The sequence below is a fragment of the Phocoena phocoena genome, chromosome 5 (genome assembly GCF_963924675.1).
Source record: "Phocoena phocoena chromosome 5, mPhoPho1.1, whole genome shotgun sequence".
In the NCBI taxonomy this organism is placed as follows: Eukaryota; Metazoa; Chordata; class Mammalia; order Artiodactyla; family Phocoenidae; genus Phocoena; species Phocoena phocoena.
The window spans coordinates 125,768,957-125,794,862 of record NC_089223.1 but is presented as its reverse complement, the minus strand read 5'-3'; positions in this window follow the sequence as shown (position 1 = coordinate 125,794,862).

The following is a 25,906-nucleotide window of genomic DNA, read 5'->3' as shown; positions in this document are numbered from 1 at the left end:
TTTTTAACAAATTCCCCAGATGATCTTTCTTTAACTTTTATTTTCCCAGATAATTTTTATGCACACGAAAGTTTTTAAAGCCTGACAGAATTTTCAAGTAAATTAAAACTCACACAAACCCTCAGCTTGTTGGGAGAGTTTCTGGGCACAGGCCTATGGTTAGTGGTCATTGAGTCATCTACCCGAAGCCCACCCATAGGCAATCTGTGACTGTACTCAAGAGGAAGGAATGCATTTCATGATTTCCTGCTTCTCCAAGTCCCATTGTTCATGCTCTTCCTTTGGGATCATAAGTACTGCCATATGATGCTTCTGGCGTGAGTTGCCTTGTATTGTTTAACTTTTTTTATTAGTTTTCTACTGCTGCCATAACAGATTACAAAACTTGGCACAAATTTATTATATTATAGTTCTGTAGGTTAGAAGTCTAACATGGGTCCTACTGGGCTATGTTGGGCTGCACCTCACAGGCCTACAAGCCCTGCGCTTGTCCAGCTTCAAGACCAGAGAAAGAGCCCAGAGTCAGCAACAGAGAGATCAATGGTTTAATGGTTGGGGAGCTTACACCTCTGAAGCAAGGTCCTGGAGCAACACTCCACCATGTAAGGCGCATGGCAGGCAGAAAATGGGAGGCGAGTGCTGGGGATTACCAGTTATAGGTGAATGGACATCAGGTGGGCTCATTAGTTACCAGCGAAACCAGTAGAGGGGCACACCCCTCACCACCCCCTTTGATAAGAACAATCACTAGCTGGGGCCTGGGACAAGTACACAGGGAGGTCAGTCATGTGTGTAGGGTGTAGGTGAAGCAGGCACTGGTCAGGCAGGGGATGCACAGAGAGCAAGAGAACAGCCATCTTGAGTGGCCTGACCATACACTCCATCCCTACTACAAACCCTGCATGACGTTTACAGTCTTGGTCTGCCCCTTGGTCCGCTAAAATCAAGATGATAGCAAGGCTGGTTCCTTTCTGGAGGCTCTAGGGGAGGATCCATTTCCTTGCCTTTTGCAGCTTCTAGAGGCCGCCCACAACTCTGGGCTCATGGCCCTCCTCTTCTATCTTCAAAGCCAATAATGCTGCATCTCTCTGACTATTCTTCCCATTTCCTTCTGATTCTCCTCTTCTGCCTCCCTCTGTCACTTTTAAGGATTCATATGATTACATTGGGGCCACTCATGTAATCCAGGATAATCTTCCAATCTCAAGGTTCTTAATATGTGATTAAATCTGCAGAATCCCTGTTGCCATGTAAGGTAACATTTTCGTAGGTTCCAGGAACTAAGATGTGGGCACCTTTGGGGGCCCATACTTTTCATCTGTAATATGAAGGATGTCTTTATTTGGGTTCCCCCAAAAGCAGACCCTGAGACTAGAATTTGAGTACAAATCCCAGGAAGCTGAGTAAAGGAGTGGGGAAGTCGGGCAATACGGGAGGAAAGCAAACAAGTGAGTTCATGAGCAAAGACATCATTACAGGCAACAGACTGAATTCCTCCAAGGACTGTGTAGAACAATATCAGACTAGTCCCACCAAAGGGCAAAGAAACTGGGGCATTTATCCACCAATTCTCATAATTTATTAGTTAGGAGTCATATTAACTCCTGGCACTTCCTGCCTCCCTGACTGTGGAAGGGCTCCACGGCTAGAGAATGACCTTGGCAGAGACACACAAGAGGCTGTACACTTGTGCCATCTGAGGGGCTAACAGTACCTGAATCAAAGGTTTGGTTTCTGAGGGAAGTGTGACATTATGCTCATATCTTTGACCCAGCAATTCTACCTCCAGGTAATTTATGTAAGGGCATAATTGGACACATATGCAATGATTATTTGTAATATTTTAAAGAATTGGAAATAATTTAAATTTTCATTAATAGGGGATTAATTAAATAAATTATGATGGTAAAATTGAATACATTTTTAAATTAAGTATAATGATGTCAGTCTACATTTATTGATAGAGAAGCCATTTCCTGACATACTTCTGAGTCGAAAAAAGGCAGGTTACAAATAGCAAGTATATTATAAATCTGTTTATGTAAAATTATGTATGTATAATATGTGTGTGTGTATGCATAGCAAGATGGCTCAAAGAATGTTCATCAAAACTCTAACAGTAGTTATTTCTAGGGAGCAGAATTTCTCATCCTTTATACTTTCTCCTTCACAATTCTATGTGTTACAAAATATTTTACAGTAAACAATGCATTATTTATTAATCAACTTATTAAAAGGATATTTTCCATTCCAAAAAAGAAAAAGAATTCAAGTTGTCCTAAAAGACAAGTGCTGGGACTTCCCTGGTGGTGCAGTGGTTAAAAATCTGCCTGCCAGTGGAGGGGACATGGGTTCTATCCCTGGTCCAGGAAGATCCCATATGCCACAGAGCAACTAAGTCCGTGCACCACAACTACTGAGCCTGCGCTAGAGAGCCCACGAGCCACAACTACTGAGCCCACGTGCCACAACTACTGAAGCCCACGTGCCACAACTACTGAAGCCCACGTGCCTAGAGCCTGTGCTCTGCAACAAGAGAAACCACCACAATGAGAAGCCCACACACCCCAACGAAGAGTAGCCCCTGCTCGCCACAACTAGAGAAAGCCCACACACAGCAACCAAGACACAACGCAGCCAAAAATAAATTAAAAATTTAATCTTAAAAAAGATGTGTCTTTTTAGGTCTAATACGATAATGTTCCATGTGCTTATATATACTTCTCCATTTTAAAACTGCATGAGGCTAGGGACCACAGGATACTTAGGGCATATTTTGAACACAATAGGTGCTTAATAAATTTTTATTCTTTAATTGAGTTTCATCAGTATGAAATTCAGTAAAACAACTCACTGAATAAACTGGGTCACAGTGAAATTTTCACAATGCATGGAGGTGACTTCCCAGTGAGCTGAGAAGCATGGTATGGGCTTACAGGCAGGGCCTGCCACTGCAGGCAAGGGCAGGACCGTCACTGCCTGGACATACCCACGCAATCCCAGAGATACTATTGAGCTCCACTCCCCTAATTAGGCAGAAGTAACCAATGTGAGTACAGCTTTTCAGTTGTTACAGCAAATGAGACAAGTGGAATTTGTGTCAATCTGCAAGAAATTAATTTAACAGTTTGTCCCCTAAACTCTAGGTCTTCCTCAGAAACAACACTGCACTCTAGTTATGCATAAGGGCAGAGCTGACTGCAAGTACAGAGAGGAAAAACAAGTGGGTGAACAAGTCACACTGTGCCCATAGTACAACAGGAATAAGAATAGTTCAGTATGGGAGTTCCCTGGTGGTCTAGTGGTTAGGATTCTGGGCTTTCACTGCCATGGCGCAGGTTCAATCCTTGGCCAGGAAACTGAGATCCTGCAAGCCGTGAGGCCTGGCCAAAAAAAAGAGAAAAGAATAGTTCAGTGTGAGACTTCACAGTCTACCCTCCATACCTCATGTCCCCCTTGCATGGCTAAAGGGGAAATTAATTTTCTTACCTGTCCAAGTTGCTTTTGGACATCCCTTTGTTCTTTAGAATCGGAATAAGGAACAGATAGAGAGACAGTACAAAAATGGACAAGGAGGGAGGGAGACCAGAGAATCGCGAAATGGGTGTCAGGGAGAGTTTGCGGGATTGTGAGGTATCAGGCGGAGATTCAGAGCTTTGGGGAGCACCTGATGTCCATGTGGGAAGGAAATGAGGATGACAGTGAAGTAGAGATATTTTAAGATGCTCTTCCTATATTAAGAATGCATACTAAATTCTATTAAATTGTACACTTTAGATGGGTGAATTGTATGGTAATGTGAATTGTATCTCAATAAAGCTATATTTTTAAACAGGGTACCCTCCCAGAAAAATGCACACCCCACTTTAGAAGTTTACTGAGAAACTAAAAAATACTTCAAGAGCTGTAATGACTTTTGGGGTACCACACCATTTTTTGAATTATCCTTGCACAGAGACTAAGCCATGTGGAACTTCAATTATGTTTGGGTTATAGTAGATTAGAGAAAAGATCCTTAGATCCTAGGGGGTCCTTAAAGATACACTAGTCCAAGCTCTTATTTCAAAGGTGAGAAAATGAAGCTGGAAAGGTTAAGTTTTCATTGTCTCACAGTAGTAAAGCTGGGAACTCAGTAGTAAAACTGGGAACTATGGAGATCTATCTCAAGTCTTTTGAAATCTACCACCCCACCCCCGTCTAACGCTCTTCCTGCTATTGTTTATAGAAAGAAACAAGTTGAGCATAAACAAGATTAGAACATGTAGTTATTATGCCCATGGCTCAATCAAGTTTTTCTAGCCTTTAGAACAAATCAGTTAGACTGGCATCAATTCAATCAGTTGTACAGCACTGCCTAGTTAGCAAGCATAGCCATGGAGATTCAGCCTTTCTGGCCCAAGCCTGGAGAATAATCAGTCCTCACAATGGCAATGTTGCCCTCACCTCCTTTTGAAGAGAGCAACAGAAAAATACAATAGTTATCCTTTATTTGGGCACTTTTCTATGCATCAATTTGGGCAGGGCAGTCAGAGCCCTATGACATTGGAATTTGGAGAGTTCCATTTTTAAACAGGAATTTAAAAAATACTAGATGCCACTAATGTAAATAACACCCATCTGTGAATCACATCAGAAATTTATGAAGTTAATTATGGGATTGCATCTCTGATGCTCTCCCAGGATGGCTCTGGCACCTGCTATGTGCTAGTCTAGACATTTTACATATGGCATCTCTTTAATCCTTTCAATAATCCTATTACATGGGTAATAATCACCCCATTTTGCAAATCAAAAGACTTAAAACATGATGGGAGCAGGACCAAACAAGTAAGAGACAAATTCTGGTGTCAATACAATATCCTTAAGGCTGAAGGAGGGTAGATTTCGTGATGTGATTTAAGGCTGTACCAAAAGGGCCCCCTTTTGTCCCAAAAGAGTCACCCCAGTGCCTGTCATTCTGTCATTAGCTCAATTTATTTGTGACTTAAATACCCTTAATAGTCATCTATGAAATTTAAAATAACCTATGCATGGATCAGAGTAGACAGTGCTATGCTACAGACTAAACTGGAATCTCAGTAGCCTGACACAATAAAAGTATTTCTTGCTCATACAAGGTCTGATGCAGATGTCTGGAGTCCCTTAAAGGTGATTGGGGATGAGACAAGGCGAGCATGGAAGATGGACAGTGTAGGATGCTTTAGATTCACAGATGCAGATCATGCAGGCCTACAAGCGGAATACATCATTTCCACCCACATTCTGCTGGACAGAAATCACTCACATGGACAACCTAACTGCACAGGTAGCTGGGAAGTATAGGAAAGCAAGGGAGTGAGTGAGCACTATAATCTCCACCACACTCCTGAAAGAATTGTAGCTTTGGTTCTTATCTGTCAGTACATTAGTTAAGAGTTAGCAACAACAATAGACACAAGTAGTATGCAAGGAATCTCTTCTTCAGGACAGAACCAGAAAGGAAGAGATAGAAAAGAGACAGTGACAGAGACAAATGTACATACTTGACAATTTTATTGGGTTTTGTCCAACTTGAAAAATCAGTCTACCAAACCTCACTGTGTCTCCAGCTCCTGGCTCAGGCTTCCAAGGGCTTTGGTTGTATGATGACCTTCAGAAATATCAGAACTAAATGTGTTTGTTTTATTCACAGAGGCAAGTAGGTATTTGGAGAGTTACAACTAAATAAGTATTTTCCTGACAATTTGACTGTAACAGATAACAATAAATTGACATATTTTTCCATTTATTTTTACCACAAAACTCAGTGACAACAATGAACTGCCCCCCAAAAAAAACCAATAAATCAAATTTAAGGATGCATGAAATTTTTAAATCATATATTTAAAGGAAAATTATTATTTTATTAAAACATTAATAATAGCTATTTGTGCATGACCCAATTATTCTAGAAACCTGGCTTGAAACCCTCCTTTTCACTCAGTCTAATTACCAACTGCATTTGATTTTATCTCCAAAGTATCTCTCAAGTTCATCATCTTCTCCTCTATCCCTATTGTGGCTGGCTCAAACGTTCTCATCTGGAAAATCACATCACCTCCTAGATGATCTCCCTGCATTTAGTCTTGCCCCCTCCCTCAATCCAAATTTGAGAAGCATTGAGCTTGAAACTGCAGGGTGGAAGGGAATCCTTTAGAATCTGGTTGAACATGCTGATCCCCAAGTTTCCCCCCTCCCGGAAATTCTGATTCAGTGGATCCGAGGTGCAGTTTGGGGCTCTGAATATTTTTAAGTACTGCAGAAGATGGCAATGTGTGCGGTCCTAATAGAGACGCTGCTCTGTACAAAATCTCAGCAAGAATCCCAAGTCTCAACTGCCAGTCCTCTGTTTAAAGCAATTAAATGGCTCATCACTACCAGCTGGATAAATTCCATGTCCTTTATCTTGGAGTATAAAGCCTCCAAGACCCAGGCCTTGAATATCTTTCCAGCCTCATATTTCACTATTCCTCCTCAAACCTTACACTTCCAGAACCACCACCATTAAGTTATTTGTAATTCCTGAGCACACTGTATTGTTTCATGCCTCCACATTAGCCCATGCTGTTCTGGCTACTCAGAATTTCCTTGGGCACTGTCGTTCTGATAAACCAGCATTTACCTTCAAAACTGAGCGTGAGTCATTTCTTTGTGAATTTCTCTAATATGCCACCATTACTTTGTCAGTGTTGATGTCTTCCTCCTCTTTCTTCCTCCTGTCTGCTCCTGACTTTTGTAGACTCCTATGACTGCACATCTTTGTTTACATTCCTCTCATTCCCTGTCTTTTCATTGTCTCACCTCCTTGCTTCATCTCTGTGCCTGGCACGTAGAAGGCACTAAATAAACATTGTTGAATGATTGGTAAACAGAAAAATTGAGCTCCTTTGGATATAGCAACAAAGGAAGATTCCTCTTTGGATTAGCTGGCTCATTAAGTTAAATATTTTAGTTCAGTGTATAAGATTTTCTCTTTCCTACATTATTCAAATTAATTCTACAAACACTTTTTGAAAGCCTACTAAGCATGTACAATAGTGCTTCCTAAAATCCTATGTTTATATGCTAAAAACTATGAGATACAAGTTTTCTTTGCCTTTTATCTCTACTGGTCTTTCATTAATTTTCTTATTTAACTAATGGTTTCTGTACCAACCAGGTGAGTTATTAACACTTTGAAGACATATCTTTTGAGGTGCTTACACTAGTAATAAATATTTCCCTCCAAACAAAGCTAAAATTTCTTTCCAAATAGTATAATATCAGGTAGTGTTAAAATATTTCCATACATTTTTGTTTCTACCCAATGAGTTCTTTGGGAAACTGCATGAGAAAGTTAGTAGCAGCCTAATACTTAACCCACATTCCTGAGCAATCAATAAGTTGTGCTTTGGTGTTTTTTTGTTTTTTGTTTTTTTGTGCTTTGGTTTTCTTAATTGCATGACCCAAGCACCTAACTCACATCCAGAGGGAGACTGTTAAGTAATAGAAAGGATGGACCACTGTCTTTCTATATTTACCTCTGGATCTTTGTACTTAAAGGCCTCCTCTGGATTCTGAAAGCAGCCTATGGCATTTGAAAATGTGGCATAAATATGGTAGCCTTGATCACCCCTAGGTGAAACTGAACAACTTCTTTTATACATTCTTTCAAAAGTTTAGGTCAGGATGTTAAACCTGCACACAACAATGTATTTAAACATTGCTGCTCTATACAACTACTTATATACTTTATTGTGTAAATTTGTCTCTCAAAGGAGAAAATGTTATCATAAAATAGGCAGTAAAACTCTTAAACTTGCCAACATTCTGCAGTCTAAAATAATTTTCTAACAGAGGAAGACACTGCTTCTTTTCAGCAGAAAACTGAAATTATTACTAAGGTACTCTTTCTGACATCAAAATAGTAAGAACAATTACTTATCCTATATTTGTTGCAATAGAGTTATCTGGATGTGGTAAAAATAGCTCCAAGAACAGTCCTCACTCTAGCCATAAACCTGTAAATCTTCCCTACAAAGACAAAAACTGTCCACAGCAATCAACAGCAACACTCCAAGTCTGACACTCTCAGGCACCTAAACAACACAGTATTGACGGGTCAAAGAGCCCTGTTAGCATTAACCAGGAAATCACACAGAGCACCCTACTCCCTCTTCCCAAGGAACAAGTGTCCTTAATCCAGCAATGGACCAAAACTCAAAGCTGCCCCAGATAATACACAATGGAGGGCTGCAAATATGCCCCATGGAAAGATAAGAAATTATGATAAAGTTTAAAATCACTTGTAAGGTGGCTATATTTAAAAAAAACAAAATAACAAGTGTTGATGAGGATATGGAGAAATTGGAACTTTCATACATTGCTGGTGGCAATGTAAAACAGTGATACTTTTGGCAGTTCCTCAATAAGTCAGACATAGAATTACCATATGATCCAGCAACTTCACTCCTAGGTATATACCCGAAAGTATCGAAAATAAGGACTCAAATAGACACATACACGAATGTTCTTGGCAGCACTCTTCACACCAAAGGGTGGGAAAAACACGATGTCCATCAACAGATGAATGGATAAACAAAATGTAGTATATATACACAGTGGAATATTATTCAACCTTAAAAAGGAATGAAGTACTGATACATGTTACAACATTGATAAACCTAGAAAATATTATGCTAATAAAAGAAACCAGTCACTAAAGGCCACATATTGCACAATTCCATTTATATGAAATATATAGAGGAGGCAGAAAACAGATTAGTTGCTAGGGGCTGTGGAGAGGGTAGAATGGGAGTGACTGCTTAATATCTCCCATTTCCTTTTAGAGTGATGAAAATGTCTGGAGCTACATAGGGGTGATAGTTGCATGACCCTGTGAGTGTCCTAAGTGTCATTGAATTGTACACTTAAAAATGGTTAAAATGTGACTTTTATATTACATGAATTTTACTACCAAAGAAAATCATTTGGCAACTAAATAATTTTTAAAGATGTAATATAGTTCTGATAGTCCACGGTAATAATACTTGATTAAAGTATATTTATCAATACAAGTATTTGTAAATTGCTTGAATTATCAAATGTCGGCCTTAAATCTAAATAAATATACCATTACAGTAGAATTTCAAAGAATCTTGAAAACAGATGATATTTGGTGAATATTTGGTATATTAAAAAGTAGAAATGCTCTAAAGTCAAATAACATAAACCCCAAATTCATAACAATTTTGGTAATGTAAGATGATTACAGATATCTATGATTAAATGCCTAGAAGACCACAAATTCTCAGAAGTCTGAGAAAAACTAATGTTCTATTTTGAAAATGAATAAATGCTCAGCATCCCAAAGAATTACTGGCCTACATCTTTACTCAGCATTATGTATATATATGAAGATTCATCAACAGAATTTATGCTGAGTGCTTATTATGTATCACACACTATTCTAGGCATTGGAAATATGAAATTTATTAAGGCAAGGTCCTTGCCCTAAAGGATCTTATGAATAAAGTGAAAACCATACATGTTTTACATATTGCAATTTTACATATGCCAATAACGTCACCCAGAACAGTAGAGGGATGAATAGCCAACCAGTCAACAGTAATTACGGATAAAAAACTTATTGCTATTATCTTCCTAAGTGGTTTTTAAAGCAAAGCACCAATAAATCAGTATCATTATGTTGTCATCCAGATAACTGCTGAGAAACACCATGCCGGATATTTGAGTTGGTAATCATGTTCTCCTAAACTCCTAAGCTCTGTTTTATTTATGTTCTGTCTCCTCAGTCAATAAGAAAAGTGGGTAAATGTTAGGCTGCGATCTCATTTCAAGAAAGAAATTTTTGATACACAGAACCCTGTACCAGGCATTATGGATTACTCAGAGTGTAATCACCTTTGTGTAATTTGCCATCTGACTGGCTAGGCAAAATGCCCATCAGAACTATTTAAAGAGCAATTAGAGAGTGACATAAGATCTAAACACACAAGTCAATATAGTATAAACCAAGCTTCCGAGTGCTTTGAGAATGAGAAGTATGAAAGACTCAAACCAGAGCCTTTGCCTGATACCCACTGTCCTTCTGATACAGCATGGGCTATGGTTTACATGCTCCCCTGAAGTCAAAAAACAATCCTAACCCTGAACTATTCTCTTCATATCACATGTAGCAGCTGGGAAGAGGAAATCTAGGACTTACTGTGTTGCCAGGCACTTTGGTGGGCATTTTTATATTTAACCTCACAAAAACCCAAGCTAGTTCATCATCATCATCATTCCCATTTAATACTTGCCCAAGATCACACAGCAACCAAATGTGATGGTTGGGAGCGGTAACTGAACTCAAGTTTTATTTCAAAGACTATTTTTTCCATACTATTTTACTCCATGATGCCACACTCCTGAGACCATACTCTAATAAGAGTTGTTGCCCTAAAGTAATGGCTCTTTTTCAGAGGTGCTTCTCAGAATTACCCCAAGAGCTTTTGCAAAATATACATACTGAGAGTCATACCCCAGATATAGAGCCATAACCCAGATATATTGGCCAGAAACTCTAGGGCTGGAGCTTGGGCATGTATATCTCTAATATTCTACCAAGTAATTGTATACATTCATCTGATTAAGAAGCTCTGCCTTCATGTATGTTGCCAGAGTAAAACATCAACTACATAATTCAAAAACATTTCACACACTGAAGAACATGAATTTACTGATTAAAAGGGCTAAACAATTGCCTGGCCTAATTGATGAAAATAGATCCATATCAAGGCACATCATTATGAAATGTCAGAACACTGAGAAAATGAACTTTGAACAGATCTTTTTTCTTAAATCACATAAAAAGAATATGGAATCAGAGTGGCTTTAGACATCTCAATGATACTGGAAATTAGAAGATAAAGGAATGATGGCTTCAAAATCAAAAGAAAACTATCCCCAATCTAGAATTTTACACCTAGCCAAACAATCACAAATGAAGATAATATAAAAAGCATCTTCCAGCATGCAAGTGCTCAAAAAATTATCCCACACACCCTTTTTCAGAAAGCAGGAGATTGTATTCCACTAAAGTGAAAGAACGAAGAATACTTTTAGAAAAAATAAGACATGAGATCCTTTCTTTTTTAATTTTTTTATTGAAGTATAATTGACATTCAGTATATTAGTTTCGGGTGTACAACATAGTGATTCAATATTCTATACATTGCTAAATGATCACCACAATAAATCTAGTTAAATTCTGTCACCATATATAGTTACAGAATTTTTTTTCTTGTGAGTACTTCTAAGATTTATTGTCTTAGCAACTTTCAAATACGAAATACAGTATTATTGACTATAGTCACGATGCTATACACTACATCCCCATGACACATTTATTTTATAACTGAAAGTTTGTAACTTTTGACTCCCTTCACCATTTTTCTCAGCCCCCGCTTCCAGCCCCTGCAACCACCAATCTGTTCTCTGAGCTTGCTGTTTTTCCTTGCTTGTTGGTTTGTTTACATTCCACATATAAGTAAGATCATACAGTATTTGTCTTTCTCTGTCTGATTTATCTCACTTAACATAATGCCCTCAAGGTCCATGTTGTCACAAATGGCAAGATTTCATTCTTTTTATGGCTGAATAATATTCCATTGTGTGTATATGTGTGTGTGTTTTTTTGTGTGTGTGTGTGTGTTTTTATATATATATATACACATATATCACATTTTCTTTATCCATTTATCTGACAATGAACACTTAGGTTGTTTCCATATCTTGGCTATTGTAAAGAGTGATGCGATGAACATGGGGTGCATTTTCAAACTAGTGTTTTCATTTTCTTCAGATATATACCCAGGAATGCAATTGCTGGATCATATAATAGTTCTATTTTACTTTTTGAGGAATCTCTGTACTGTTTTCCATAGTGGCTGCACCAATTTACATCCCCTCCAACAGTGTACAGGCATTCTCTTTTCTCCACATCCTCACCAACAATTACTATTTGCCATCTTTTTGATGACAGCCATTCTGACAGGTGTGAGGTGATATCTCATTTTGGTTTTGATTTGTTTTTCTCTGGTGATTAGTGATATTGAACATCTTTTCATGTGCCTGTTGGCCATCTGTATGTCTTCTTTGGAAAATTGTCTATTCAGGTCTCCTGCCCATTTTTAAATTGAGCTGTTTTTTTGATGTTGCATTGTATGAGCTGTTTATATATTTTGGATGTCAACCCCTTATGGGTCATATCATTTGCAAATACTTTCTCCTATTCAGTAGGTTGTCTTTTTGTTTTGTTGATGAAAACCTTTTAAATTTAATTAGGTCCCATTTATTAGTTTTTGCTTTTGTTTCCTTTGCCAAAAGAGATCCAAATGATTTATTGCTACAGTTTATGTCAAAAAATGTTCTGCCTATGTTTTCTTCTAGGACTTTTATGGTATCCAGTCTTACATTTAGGTCTTTGATCCATTTTGAGTTTATTTTCATACATGGTGTGAGAAAATGTTCTAATTTCATTCTTTTACATGTAGCTGTCCAGTTTTTCCAGCACCACTTATTGAAAAGACTGTCTTTTCTCCACTGTATTTTCTTCCCTCCTTTGTTTTAGATTAATTGAATATAAGTGTAGGGGTTTATTTCTGAGCTCTCTATTCTGTTCCATTGATCTATGTGTCTGTTTTCATGCCAGCTCTATACTGTTTTGATGACTGTAGCTTTGTAATATATTCTGAAGCCAGGAATCATGATTCCTCCAACTCTGTTCTTCTTTCTCAAGACTGTTTTGACTATTTGGGGTCTTTTTGTTTCCATACAAATTTTTAAATTACTTGTTCTAGTTCTGTGAAAAATGCCATTGGTATTTTGATAGGGATTGTATTGAATCTGTAGATTGCCTTGGGTAGAATGGTCATTTTAATAATACTAATTCTTCCAATCCATGAACATGGTATATCTTTCCATCCATTTGTGTCATCTTTAATTTCTTTTATCACTGTCTTACAGTTTTCCAAATACAGGTCTTTACCTCCTTTGGTAAGTTTATTCCTAGGTATTTTAATGTTTTTGATGCAATGGTAAATGGGATTGTTTCCTTAATTTCTCTTTCCGAAAGTTCATTGTTAGTGTATAGAAATGCAATAGATTTGTATATATTAATTTTGTGTCCTGCAACTTTATTGAATTCATTTATTAGTTCTAACAGTTTTTTGGTGGCATCTTTAGGGTTTTCTATATATAGTATCTTGTCATCTACAAATAGTGACAGGTTTACTTCTTTCCAATTTGGATGCCTTTTATTTCTTTTTCTTGCCTAATTGCTCTGGCTAAGACTTCTGATACTATGTTGAATAAAAGCAGCAGAAGTGGGCATCCTTGTCTTGTTCCTAATCTTAGAGGAAAAGCGTTCAGCTTTTCACCATTGAGCATGATGTAAGCTATGGATTTGTCATATATGGTCTTTATTATGTTGAGGTATGTTCCCTCTATATCCATTACGTTGAGAGTTGTTTTGTTTTGTTTTGTTTTTGTCATGAATGGATGTTGAATTTTTTCAAATGCTTTTTCTGCATCTGAGATGATCATGTGATTTTTATCATTTGTTTTCTTAATGTGGTTATCCATTCATTGATTTGCCGGTGTTGAACCATCCTTGCATACCTGGAATAACTCCCACTTGATCATGGTGTATGATCCTTTTAATATACTGTTGAATTTGGTTTGCTAATATTTTGTTGAAGATTTTTACATCTAGGTTCATCAGGAATAATGGCCTGTAATTTTATTTTCTTGTGGTATCCTTGTGTGGTCTTGGTATCAGGGTAATGCTGGCTTTGTAAAATGTGTTTGGAAGTGTTCCCTCCTCTTCTATGCTTTGAAAGCATTTGAGAAGGATTGGTATTAATTCTTCTTTGAATATTTGATAAGTTTCACTAGTGAAGTCACCTGGTCCTAGACTTTTGTTTGTAGGGAGTTTTTAAATTACAGATTCAACCTCCTTACTAGTAACTGGTCTGTTCATATTTTCTATTTCTTTATGACTCACTCTTGGAAGGTTGTATGTTTCTAGGAACTTATCCATTTTTTCTAGGTTGTCCAATTTATTGGCATATAATTGTTCACAGTAATCTTTTATGATCATTTTATTTCTGTGGTACCAGTTGTAACTTTTCTTTCATTTCTGATTTTATTTATTTGACTCCTCTCTCTTTTTTTCTTGATGAGTCTAGCTAAATGTTTGTTAATTTTGTTTAACTTCTCTAAATGTTTGATAGAATTCACCTGTGAAACCATCTGGTCCTGGACTTTTGTTTGTTGGAAGATTTTTAATCACAGTTTTAATTTCATTACTTGTGGATGGTCTGTTCATATGTTTTATTTCTTCCTGGTTCAGTCTTGGAAGGTTATACCTTTCTAAGAATTTGACCATTTCTTCCAGGTTGTCCATTTTATTTGCATAGTGTTACTTGTAATAGTCTCTTAGGATGCTTTGAATTTCTTCAATGTCTGTTGTAACTTCTCCTTTTTCATTTCTAATTTTATTGATTTGAGTCCTCTCCCTCTTTTTATTAATGAGTCTGACTAAAGGTTTATCAATTTTATCTTCTCAAGGAACCAGGTCTTAGATTTATCGATCTTTGTTATTGTTTTCTTTGTTTCTATTTCATTTATTTCTGCTCTGATCTTTGTGATTTCTTTCCTTCTGCTAACTTTGGGTTTTGTTTGTTCTTCTTTCTGTAGTTCCTTTAGGTGTAAGGTTAGATTGTTTATTTGAGATTTTTCTTGTTTCTTGAGGTAGGATTGTATTGTTATAAACTTCCCTCTTAGAACTGCTTTTGCTGTATCCCATAGGTTTTGGATCGTCATGTTTTCATTTTCATTTGTCTCTAGGTACTTTTTGGTCTCCTCTTTAATTTTTTCAGTGATCTCTTGGTTATTTAGTAACATATTGTTTAGCCTCCATGTGTTTCTCTTTTTTACAGGTTTTTTTCCCCCTGTAATTTATTTCTAACCTCATAGTATTGTGGTCGGAAAAGATGCTTGATATGATTTCAATTTTCTTAAACTTTTGTTAACTTTTCATAGAACCAGTTCTTGGTTTCAGTGATCTTTCCTATTGTCATTTTAGTCTCTATTTCATTTATTTCTGCTCTGATCTTTGCTATTTCCTTGCTTCTACTAATTTTGGGCTTCATTTGTTCTTCTTACTTAAATTTACCAAGGGTTGATTTGTGACCCAAGATGTGATCTATCCTGGAGAATATTCTATGTGCACTTGAGAAGAAAGTGTAATCTGCTGTAATCGGATGGAATGCCCTAAAAATATCAATTAAATCTATCTGGTCTATTGTGTCATATAAAGCTTGTGTTTCCTTATTAATTTTCTGTCTGGATGATCTGTCCATTGGTGTAAGTGAGGTGTTAAAGTCCCCTACTATTATTGTTTTACTGTGGATTTCTTCTTTTATAGCTGTTAGCAGTTGCCTTATGTATTGAGGTGCTCCTATATTGGGTGCATATATATTTATAATTGTTACATCTTCTACTTGGATTGATCCCTTGATCATTATGTAGTGTCCTTCCTTGTCTCTTGTAACATTCTTTATTTTAAAGTCTATTTTATCTGATATGAGTCTTGCTACTCCAGCTTTCCTTTGATTTCCATTTGCATGGAATATCTTTTTCTATCCCCTCACTTTCAGCCTGTATGTGTCCCTCGGTCTGAAGTGGGTCTCTTGTAGACAGCATATAGATGGGTCTTGTTTTTGTATCCATTCAGCAGCCTGTGTCTTTTGGTTGGAGCATTTAATCCATTCCCGTTTAAGGTAATTATTGATATGAATGTTACTATTACCATTTTCTTAATTGTTTTGGGTTTGTTTTTGTAGGTCCTTTTCTTCTCTTGTGTTTCCCACTTAGAGAAGTTCCTTTAGCATTTGTTGTAGAGCTGGTTTGGTGGTGCTGAATTCTCTTAGCTTTTGCTTGTCTGTAAAGCTTTTGATTTCTCCATCAAATCTGAATGAGATCCTTGCCAGGTAGAGTAACCTTGGTTGTAAGTTATTCCCTTTCATCACTTTAAGTATATCATGCCACTCCCTTCTGGCTTGTAGAGTTTCTGCTGAGAAATCAGCTGTTAACCTTATGGGAGTTCCCTTGTATGTTATTTGTCATTTTACCCTTGCTGCTTTCAATAATTTTTTCTTTGTCATTAATTTTTGCCAATTTGATTACTATGTGTATTGGCATGTTTCTCCTTGGGTTTATCCTGTATGGGACTCTCTGTGCTTCCTGGACTTGGGTGGGTACTTCCTTTCCCACGTTAGGGAAGTTTTCTACTATAATCTCTTCAAATATTTTCTCAGGTCCTTTCTCTCTCTCTTCTCCTTCTGGGACCCCTATAATGCGAATGTTGTTGCATTTAATGTTGTCCCAGAGGTCTCTTAGGCTGTCTTCATTTCTTTTCATTCTTTTTTCTTTATTCTGTTCTGCAGCAGTGAATTCCACCATTCTGTCTTCCAGGTCACTTCTCCGTTCTTCTGCCTCAGTTATTCTGCTATTGATTCCTTCTAGTGTAGAAGGAATCATTTCAGTTATTGTATTGTTCATCTCTGTTTATTTGTTCTTTAATTCTTCTAGGTCTTTGTTAAACATTTCTTGCATCATCTCAATCATTCCGTCCATTTTTTTACGCGAGGTTCTGGATCATCTTCACTATCATTATTCTGAATTGTTTTTCTGGAAGGTTACCTATCTCCACTTCATTTAGTTGTTTTTCTGGGGTTTTATCTTGTTCCTTCATCGGGTACCTAGCCATCTGCCTTTTCATCTTTTCTATCTTTCTGTGAACGTGGTTTTCATTCCACAGACTGCACGATTGTAGTTCTTGCTTCTGCTCTGTATCAAAATATATTTTATTTTGCTTTTGATTTCTTTGTTGATTCACTGGTTGTTCAGGAGCATGTTGTTTAATATCCACATATTTGTGAATTTTCCAGATTTATTCTTTTTTTTTTTTTTTTTTTTTTTTTTAACTAATTTTTTGCGGTACGCAGGCCTCTCACTGTTGTGGCCCCTCCCATTGCAGAGCACAGGCTCTGGACGCGCAGGCTCAGTGGCCATGGCTCACGGGCCCAGCCGCTCCGCGGCATGTGGGATCTTCCCGGACTGGGGCACGAACCCATGTCCCCTGCACCGGCAGGTGGACTCTCAACCACTGCGCCACCAGGGAAGCCCTCCAGATTTATTCTTATAATTGATTTCTCATTTCATACCATTGTGGTTGGAAAAGACTTGATATGCTTAAAATCTTCAATTTGTTAAGAATTGTTTTGTGGGGGCTTCCCTGGTGGTGCAGTGGTTAAGATTCCGCCTGCCAATGCAGGGGACATGGGCTTGAGCACTGGTCCAGGAAGATCCGACATGCTGCAGAGTGACTAAGCCCATGTGCCACAGCTACTGAGCCTGCGCTCTAGAGCCACAAGCCACAACTATTGAGCCCGTGTGCTTCAACTACTGAAGCCCATGCACCTAGAGCGCGTGCTCCACAACAAGAGAAGAATGCTGCAACTACTGAAGCCCATGCTCCTAGAACCTGTGCTCTGCAACAAGAGAAGCCACTGCAATGAGAAGCCCACGCACCACAAGGAAGAGTGGCCCCTACCTAGAGAAAAAGAGAAAACTAGAGAAAAGCCCACACACAGCAACAAAGCCCCAACACAGCAAAAAATTAATTAATTAATTTTAAAAAAGAATTGTTTTGTGGCCTAATATATTGGGTTGGCCAGAAAGTTTGTTTGGGTTTGCCTGATGTTATGGACAAACCCAAATGTACTTTTTGGCCAACCTAATATGCTTTAGCCTAGAGAATATTCCCTGTGCACTTGAGAAGAATGTATATTCTGTTGCTTTTGGGTGGAATGTCCTATATATATCTGGTAAGTCTATCTGGTCTAATGTGTCATTTAAAGCTGAGGGTTCCTTATTGATTTTCTGTCAGGATGATCTATCCATTGATATAAGTGGGGTTTTACAGCTCCCTACTATTATTGTATTGTTATTTCTCCCTTCAGGTCTGTTAACATTTGCTTTATATATTTACGTGCTTCTATGTTGGGTGCATAAATATTTACAAATGTTGTATCTTCTTGGTGCATTGACCCTTTATCAATAGGTAATGCCCTTCTTTGTCTCTTATTACGGTTTTTGTGTCAAAGTCTGTTTTTTTCTGATATAAGTATAGCTACACCAGCTTTCTTTTGGTTTCCATTTGCATGGAATATTTTTTTCCATTTCTTCACTTTCAGTCTGTGTATGTTCTTACATCTGAAGTGAGTCTCTTGTAGGCAGCATATATAATAGATGGGTCTTGTTTTTTATCCATTCAGCCATTCTGTGTCTTTTCCATTTACATTTAAAGTAATTGTTGCAAGGTATGTACTTATTGCCATTTTGTTCATTGTTTTCTGGCTGTTTGTAGTTCCTCTGTTATTTTCTTCTTCTCTTCCTCTCTTTCTTTGTGGTTTGATGACTTTCTTTAGTGACATGCTTAGATTTCCTTCTCATTATCTTTTGTGCATCTACTGTAAGTTTTGCTTGGTGGTTATCATGAGACTTACATATAACAACTTATTTATAACAGTCTAGTTTAAGTTGATAACAATTTAAAATTCTAAAGCTCTAGAGTTTTACTTACTCCCACACACACATTTTGTTTTTTATGTCACATTTTACATTTTTTAAGACTCTTCTTTAACAAAGGATCTGACACAGAAGAGAGCAAAGGGTATCCCCAGATGGGTGATAATGGGTAACACCAGACTAAACACCTGCATACCAGGCCAGGGGTAACCAGTCCAGGTTGAAAGATCAGAAACCAAATCAGATCCAGAATAGACTGCCCCAAGAAGTGAAGTTAATAGAATACCTGATGTTTCTGGATATATTTAGAGGAGATACTCTGAAAATTTGCAGAGTTTGAGGCTAAATTATATAAACTGAATGCAGGCAAACTTTTCCTATAAAGGGCCAGATAGTAAATATTTTAGGCTTTCCAGGTCATACAGTCTCTGTTACACTACTTAATTCTGCTGTTGTAGGGTAAAAGCAGACATAAACAACATGTAAACATATAGGCATGATTGTATTTCAGTAAAATTTTTATAAAAACAGGTAGTAGGTTGGATTTGGTCCATGAGCTATAGTTTACTGACCCCTAATATAAGCACAGAAAAAATTCAATGAATTTGTAAACAAGGAAATTATTAATTCCAAAAAATCCAAAAAGTTGTGTAGAGAATTAAATGTTATCATGACTCGGATAAATGGGAATAACTTTTACATAATCATTATCACATAACTATTGGATATTGATCCTACTAAAACAACTATATATCTATATTAGAAGGAAGGGGGAATGGGAAATATGCAAATATATCACAGGTGCAGGGGAGAAGAGTGAAAGCTAAGCTCATCTTTTATACTAGGAAATAATATCTAAAGTGAAAATATCAAGAAGCAGCCAAGAAAACTAACTTCTCAGCCCCAACTGAGGCCAAACTTTGCAAAGTAAATGTAATGAGAGACTGGGAATGAAGTGATAAAACACTAACGTGCCAAGCCATCGTTGTCCAGGAGATTTTTTAAGTTGTTACTCAAAATGTCTTATGGCACCACCCACACGGGGGACTACAAGAAAGGAGAGACTGCTACCAAAAACAGGCTCTAAAACTTTTCTCTCATCAACACAATAGGACAAAAAGATCTGATCCCTCAAAAAGAATTCATCTGTTAAGGCAGACACAGACACCAATACAGACACCAAGACAAGACACCAATACAGACACCAATACAGATACCAAGTCCACTAGAAAGAGAACTGTGGTGTTGCACATCCATTGCCAGTTCTAAGAGGACGCTACAGAGAGAGGCAAAATATCCCATAGAAACCAGTTGATAAAGGCTCAGTGCTAAAGACTGGACTTTGAGCGAAGGCACAGACTGGAATCAGTAATAAAAGACTCAGAGTCTAGAAAAGAATTCTCTAGGCTAAGAACAGGATCCTGACCTAAACTCTTCTCTAAGTCACACAACTTGTGTTCTCACCAGCTTCTCAGGGATGTCAGAACACCTAGAGAGCCTCTACAATTGTCTTTCAGCAATCTAGGTTCAGTTGCACCAACAATTAATTACTTTCAGCATCTTCATAAAACCTCAAGGTAAGGAATTCTTCTAGGCATGCTATATTGAGATATGTAGTGAAGTAGTGTCTTAAAATATTAACCTTTATGGCTTTATTTTTCTGCACTTTCTTGGACTCTATCTTCACCAACCTCAGGCACTCACATTGCCTTACAGGGAATTAGGACAGTTATAGCAATAATGAAGGGAGCAGGAGTTCCTGTCATAATAATAAATTGGAAAGAGACTAGAGAATGGCAGATGATCCTCTTGGCCTCTCCCAAGTTAATCTCTGTTTCTTCCAGGATCCCTTGGGCTGGGATTCAGAGGAAAATAGTGGTGGGGGTGACTTTTTTTGTAAACAACTGGAATGGACCTGGAAGAACCACATGGTAACTAATACCAGGGAACCACATGGAAGTTGAGCCAATACTCATCAACTAACTAATATCATTCTAATGAAAGCCGTATATCAGCCACACTGAGGAGCTTTAGAGTGAAAGTACATTATTGAAAAAGGCCTACACATCATCCTTGAAGCATCTAACAGGTGGACACCCATTCATGCCCATGCTGAATTCCATATGAACTGCCTCTTAAGGGGCATCCTAGGAAACTCATAAGTTGCATGACACCCAGAGGAGCAGTGGATGAAAGGGGAGCCCTCAGCAGCTTGTGAATTTGAATGAGACTAGACAGTAATGAAATCTACCCCAATCACAGACAACTGGACTGTGTGGGATCTATTAGACTATAAAGTTACCCAAGCAGGCATTCTTTAATTAATTCAGTCTTAATAAGACTTATTTTTGTCTAGATATTTAAAAAGCTCATGCCATGTGTGGGAATATAAGTACTGTCCAAGTTTCCACTTCCCTATGTGAAATTTATCAAGGGGTAAATGAGTTCCCCTAAGAAACAAGCTCTGAAATTGAAAGTCTTAGTTAGTCTCTTAAGTGAATGAAGGGTTCATTAGCAAGAGTCCCCACTGAAACTCTATAAATGCTCAGATGAGATAGCTGCTAATTCCAGACAGTGATCCAAGGATCCAAAACAACAACCAAAGAAAAAGGCGTAATACATCCCTTTGGGTACTTCGTACCTTTAAGCATTTATATGCTATACTCATTTCTTTAAAAAATGCCTGTTTTAAGAGAGTCAACACCATTGCATTTGTAGGCAAATGTTGAAAGTTCTACTTAAACCCTGCATCTCTGTTCAAACTTCACCTATAATATATAACCAGTACAGTTGGCGTTCCATATCCACTGGTTCAGCATCTGTGGACTCAACCAACTATATATCAAAAATAGTCCAAAAAGTTTCCAGAAAGTTCTAAAAAGCAAAACTTGAGTTTCCATGTACCAGCAACTATTTACACAGCATTTACATTGTATTAGGTGTTATAAGTAATCCAGAGATTATTTAAAATATACAGGAGGATATGTTTAAGTTATATGCAAATACTACACCATTTTACATAAGTGACTTGAATATCCATAGATTTTGGTATCTGTGGGTGTCCTGGAATCAATTCCCCACAGACACTGAGGGATGACTGTACGACACTGTCAGTGTAAATCTTTGCCATCCTTGTTAAGCTCTACCTTGCAAATTTAATAAATACGTAGAAATCTGAGGTCAACAATACTATACATAATTAGTTAGGAGTTTTCTCAGAGAGGAAAAATGATGTAGTAGCCTTTTAAAAACAGAATAGACAATGATCTGGTAATAAATCTGTTTAATCAAGAGTATGAGAAAGAGCTCAGACCTTCTCTTACAGCAAGTAGGAGATGCCACCTAACAAGACACCTGCTTACTCTTTAATGTGTATGATAGGACAGGGTCCATGTGGCATTAGGTAAAAAAGTTGCTTCCAAGAGATGGACTAGAGTTGAAATGGCCAATCACAGCCACCAAGTCCTAAGTGGAATATTGTAGCTCAGGGCAAAATGCAGTGGGAATGTAAATATGTAGGTTATAAACACTAGCTAAGGGCAGACAAGCTGGTTTGTGTCTGAGGCAGCTCCTAATAAATTTCTGGGTGCCTTTTACAACCTTATCAAACTAGCTGTTCCAAACACAACAGCTGTGTTGTCTGACTTAAATAGGCTAAGTAATTAAGTCTTAACAAAATGAGGAGGAGCTGCTGCCATGATAAAAAGCTAAGAGACACAGTCAGAATGTTGGTAAGGGCTTTAAAAAGTGCTAAAAGGAACATGGAACACCGGGTAAGTATTCAGAAGGAAGCTGAACAGAAGCCTTGGTGAAAAATAAATTATATTTTCATCAATGCACCAAAGGTCAGAAAAAGAATAGTAGACTTTAGGGCAGGAAAATATCTTACAGTACCTAACCCAAGACTCTCTTTTTTAACATATGAAGAAAATAAGACCCAAGAAAGGGTCTTTGAGACCCTTGTCACTTGAGACTTCTTTATTTACAGTTTAGATTCTTTCCTCCATACTATTTTGGTCTCCTCTACCTGAGTTTCTTGAGGACAGGGACTTTACCTTTCTAGACCATCCTTCCATTCCATAATCCTTGTTTAATGAGGGATTTTGTGGTCATAAACTCTGGCCTCTTAGGCTTCCTCCATGCAAGTCAATCCTTTCCTTCCAGTTCCCATACACCATGCAAAGCAAGCAAATACTAATGCAACATATTTCTTTTCATGACTTTATAGAGGAAGTAAATAAGCAGCCAGGTCTACCAGCAAATCATTCTGTTGCTCCAAAGATGAAGGAAGAGCCATACAAGCATCATTCCTTGGAGAGACTAAAATTCACTCCTAGAGGAAGATGGAAAGCTAACATGATGTACATGCTACAAAACAAATCTGACAAATCAGGTCTGCTGGTAAGAGAAAAAGCCCACATTATATGGTTGGTAAATATTTGCCCTGAGTCCCAGGTGGGTGATTCACAAATATCAAGTGAGGAATTAATTTGAGAAGGTCATATGGGTAATTTCATCTCATTTTTGATGATATAAATGCCCTTCACTCTCTTAGCAAATATTTATCTACTCTATGCCAAGCACTGATTTAGACACTGAATATATAGTGGTGGAAAAGCCAAAGTCCTTGCCCTTAGTCACTCAAACACAAAGTCATGGTCCTTCTGACCATTTTTTCCTCAGCCCCTCTGTTATTCAGTATGCTGCATCCTTTCAGATGTCTCTTTTATTCCTTTATCCCCTTTATGTTTGTTTCTAGAGCCAGCACATTGAGCCCAGGTTTTCATCATCTGAACCAGTTTTTGAACTGATCTCCCAATTTTCTTTCAATGTAAAATGGACATCCTGGGCTTCCCTGGTGGCACAGTGGTTGAGAGTCCGCCTGCCGATGCAGGGGACACGGGTTCGTTTCCCGGTCCGGGAAGATCCCACATGCCGCGGAGCGGCTGGGCCCGTGAGCCATGGCTGCTGAGCCTGCGCATCCGGAGCCTGTGCTCCGCAACGGGAGAGGTCACAACAGTGAGAGGCCCGTGTACCGCAAAAAAAAAAAAAAAAAAAAGTACATCCTGACTAGATTATAGTTTTGAAAATCCTTATTTATTCTGATTAGTTCAATTCTCAAAAGCTTCAAATGGCTCCACACAGCCTACCTCAAACTCCCAACCATCAGCCTCTAAGTTCTGGCTCCACCTCTTCTGTCCAAATTTAATCAACAGGAGTACTTTTCAGAAGCAATTTTAAAGTGTACTAATATATTTTACCACATGTCCTATAAATTTATACAAAGAGAGAGAAGATTTGTGAGACAAGCAATTCTTTCATTTATGTGGGTTAAGTTAATGGAAAAGTTATTTTAAATCAACATAAAGTAAATAGATTCTAATGTTCCCATAGAAAAATGTCATTACAAATATTTTCACTCTTAACTAAGAAGTTAATACCCAAAATTTTTATTGCAAGTCAAGATAGTGGAAGAAGTGCTGTAAATCAAAACAATATCAGTAGGATTTTCTTTTCTATGGAAATAGCTATACTTCTAACCAAGAACCTACTGAGCACTCCTTCGTGGAACCCACAATCACTGTCTATTGTCAACTATAAGTCACCTCCATGTGCACTGTAAAATATAAAGATTTCTATGTAAGCAATCAAGGTAACATAATCATAAGAATGCATTTAATATGATATGCTATCAAAACTTACACAATTTTCTTTGCTTACTTGATAACTTCTACTTTATTTTCACTGCTGTAAAGCAGAAGGTGAGAGACACCTTCACCAAGGACACAGAATTTAGGAGGTTTACCTTGAGTCAACTCTGAGAGCATCTTCAAGAAAGAAAGACCTAGGGCTACTTGTGACTTTTTTCAGTGATACTGACACAGAGATATCTAAATTGTTGGTGTCCGTATTTTTCTCTCAAGGAAAATTTTCCTGTAGTAAACTTAAAAGCTTAAGCATTAGAGATTAAAGGTCTTTGTGTCTTTGTAAACTTTCTTGAGCGGCAATATCACTGGCATAGTCATCTTATAATAACTAAAAGTGAGCCTCTTGATTAAATTTTAATCTTTTTAATCTCTTGTCACTTCTTACTTCAGAGTGTTAAAAAGACCCAAAATGTGATGGGCAAAGCTAAGCCCAGAGAACTTAGCAGTAAATTTTATTTGGACCAAGTGAAGCAAGGCTCTCCACCTTAGTCACAATTGAGCTGCTAGCTTATAGTTATGGAAGGCAGCCAGCCTTCAACATCTAATCAGCCATTTAGGTGAATTTTTGTAGATAGATTATATCCTCAGGTTAGTGGCTAATTGTTTTTGACAAACATATGAAACTGTTAAATACAAATGTTTTTGCTCCAGTGTGTATCAAAAGCCTTTAAAATATATGTGTCTGTTGATCAGTAATAGATTCAACAATTTCACTTATAGTATTTTTTTCCTAAGAAAATAAGCATCAAGTATGTAAAGATGTATTGATAAGAATGTTCCTCACAATATTGTTTATAACAATGAAGAAAAGGAAATAATCTAAGTGTCCATTATTAAGGAAATAATAAATAAGAATGAATCTAGGCAAAGCAAAACTGTCTCAGACTGAATTCTGGCCAGAAGCAGGGGCCAAAAGGATTTGCATTCAGGTAGTTTATTTTGAGAAGTGAACCCAAAGAAAGGTTGTGAGGGACCAGGAGGAACTGAACAAGGAAGAAGGAAAACCCAATAAAGGTGTATTATCAAACCAGAAAATACAGGAAACTGGAGCTTGATCTAACTGGAGGCCTCTAAGGTATCACATAGATTGTGCTGTTCTACGAGATCAGGTTCCTGATTCTCAGGGAACATTTATCCACCAGTTCTCATCCCCCATTGGTGTAGCTTTTCCTATGAGGATTAACATCCTCACACTTCAAGTCTGCCCATGCTCAACTGCTAAATAGGTCCCTGCAGATTTCCCCCATGGGGTATGGGAAGCTCAGGGCAGAAACAGAAACACACGGTGCAGGTAAAGGAGGTATGTGTAAGGTAACACCTGTGCAATGGCTGAAGTAAAACTGGGGCTGAGAGGATGTGAGATATGAGAGCTGGAGGTGTCTAACACAAATACCACATGCCACAAAAGCAATGGCATTGTTCTATTATCTATTGACATGAAAGATGTCTGTTACTGATAAGAGAAAAACAAAGTTGTTATAGCAACTTACAAAATACTATATATAGTATGATCCCATTCATTTTAGTTAGCTAGCCTTAGT